Raw genomic sequence first — 2,535 nt, forward strand, 5'->3', positions numbered from 1 at the left:
CATAGTCAGTAAATTGGCGCGTTCGGACTCACTTTTGAGTGCAAATTCCATTCTCTTTCCCCAATACCCTGAAAGATGTTTACGAAACATTAGATCTATGGTATTTTGATTCTTTGGAATCAATTCAATCGGGGGTATTTTAAAACCAGCTCCATCTAGGTTTTTCAAACAATGAATTTCCAAGCAAATGCCTCATAAAAAATGACACGGGGAGAGAACCACAGAAAGACCTGGAAAATGTTGGGTGACTTGTGCACATTCTCTCCCAACCCCTGGCCCCCACCCCCACCCCGTACCTTCACTCTGGCGCTGATTAAGAATCTGTTCCCCCTTTTCTACCCAGCCTGGATACCTGTATCTGGAGCTCAGCAACTCAAGGTGAAGCACCCACTACCCTCCTGCACTTGTCCCCAGAAACTGCGCAGGCTTCTGTGTTGTGGTCAGTCACGCAGAGGCCACTGATGGGCAGAGACAACCAAGTCGTCTACTTAATTTGATTTAATTTCCTCTCGTTGCTGAAAACTCTTTCTGTTTCACGTTTGGAAAGGGAAAAACAAGCTTTTTCCTCCCGCTTGGTGTAAAGTTCACAGCTGATAAATCTGTCTCAATGTTGTTAACAGGTTATTTGACCTTCCTGTACCTTCCACACTATGCATGAGCTGTCTGGTAGCAAGCCTACATTTTTATCCCCCTATCACCAGTACCAAGGAGCCCTGGTGGTGTCCTAACTATGCATTAGGCTGCTAACCAGAAGCTTGGCAGTTTGAATCCAGCATTGCTGCCCAGCCTCTAAGGAAGAAAGATGAGACAGTCTTAGCAACGCCCAGGGGCAGTTCTACCCTGTCGTATGGGGTCCCTATGAGTTAGAACGGACTCAAGGTCAGTGAGTTTTATTGCCAGCACCTGGCATCAAAAGGCACTCAGTGAAAGTTTGCAGAACAAGTGCCAGAAGAGAATTAAAGCACGTCAGGAGACATGCTCTGCGAATCACAACCTCATACCTTTGAGGTAGGCTAGGGGCTCTAGAAACAAACATCCCCCAAAGGAAGAATTCCTGCTATGAACTCACTGTGAGATTTCCCAGGAATATGGAGCGGAATGCAGTCCAAGGCCACTGGACCACCCTGCAAAAGCAAAGCCCTCTTCTCAGAATTGCGTGATAATCCCCTCCACCCACCCTGTGCTCTCAGCAGACACAGTCTGGGAATGGGCTGTCACATTTTTTGGGTCTGTGCTGTGTGTTGCCCTGCTCCAAAGTCAAAGGGAGCGACATTCTCTAGGCACAAAGACTGCACGCAGGCCTGCTGATTAGGAATATATTTTTAAACCAAAAGTTTGGAAAGAGTTAAGCAGCCTGGAAGCTTTTAGTGATCTGTAGCAAATGGGATTCAGCATAGAGACCTCCCAGGATGTAGGACTTGTCCCAGACAGAATGAAAGCTTCCTAGATCTGCTAAAGATTTCTAGGGGCTTAAGTAATTAGCCAAAGATCTATTTGCAGTGGGTCCTCAAATTGGGCGCTAAGACTCTGAGGGTTTGTTCTCATGAAAGACCTGCATATTCAGTGTCTGTGGCCCAGCTGACGGACAAATGTTAGGCAATATAGGTTTAGTCAACAGAGTTCCACTAGCTCCCTAAGATAGAGCTAAACAGAAAAATTTCAAACCAAGGTCTAGTTTGCTTCTGACACAGATACATCACTGGTGGTTCTCCCCTATGCTCTGTATCTTGATCACTAAATTTGAAACCTACTGAAACCATGCTCCCAGGAGACAAAAGATTCTCAGCCACAGACAGGACAGGAATGGGTGGAGACAGCAGAGCAGGTGAGAGGGTTAGTCTTTGGTCTCGCAAGTGGATTGAACTCTGGCTCTTATATTTGTTGTGTGACTTGTTGCCTTAACCTCCAAATCTCCATTTCCATATATATTTTTAAATGGAATAAATCAGAAGTCCTGTAAGAGTAAGGATTCAATAGAGAAAAGAGTCAATATAAACATATAGTCTCTGAGACTCCCCAGGCAGACAGTAAAATCAAGAAAGTTCAAGTACCACTAGTGTTCTTGATGCTCCGAGGTACAGGAGAGCCACCTCCCAGAAATGGGCTGGAATACTGGCTGAAGAGGTTCATCTCATTTTCCAAAGGAACCCTGTAATTTCACCTATAGATGGTCACGAATCTGTATTTTGTTTCTCTTCCCACCAACTCATATTTATTGGCATCATATGCTAGGCTGTGAGGCTACAGAATTGAACAGCATGTGGTCCCAATAATTTGTGAACATTCTGAGAGCTGGAGGAGTCAGATTTTTTAAAGCATCATCAGATAATCACACCAATTCCATTAGCGTGTGATAAATCAAGAGAGGGAGGGAGACAGATGGGGCTCTAGGAGCCTGATGTATGTGGAAGGACTTCTGAAGGACACAGGCACAAGGCGAAATCCAAAAGAATTAAAAGGAACTAGTCTGCTGAAAAAAGAAATCAGGGGAAGAATGTTGGAAGCAGGCAAAGCAGTCAGAAGAAAGGCCTGGGT

This window comes from Echinops telfairi, unplaced genomic scaffold (genome assembly GCF_000313985.2).
Source record: "Echinops telfairi isolate 266 unplaced genomic scaffold, ASM31398v2 ScPeMD7_7410;HRSCAF=8448, whole genome shotgun sequence".
Taxonomy (NCBI): Eukaryota; Metazoa; Chordata; class Mammalia; order Afrosoricida; family Tenrecidae; genus Echinops; species Echinops telfairi.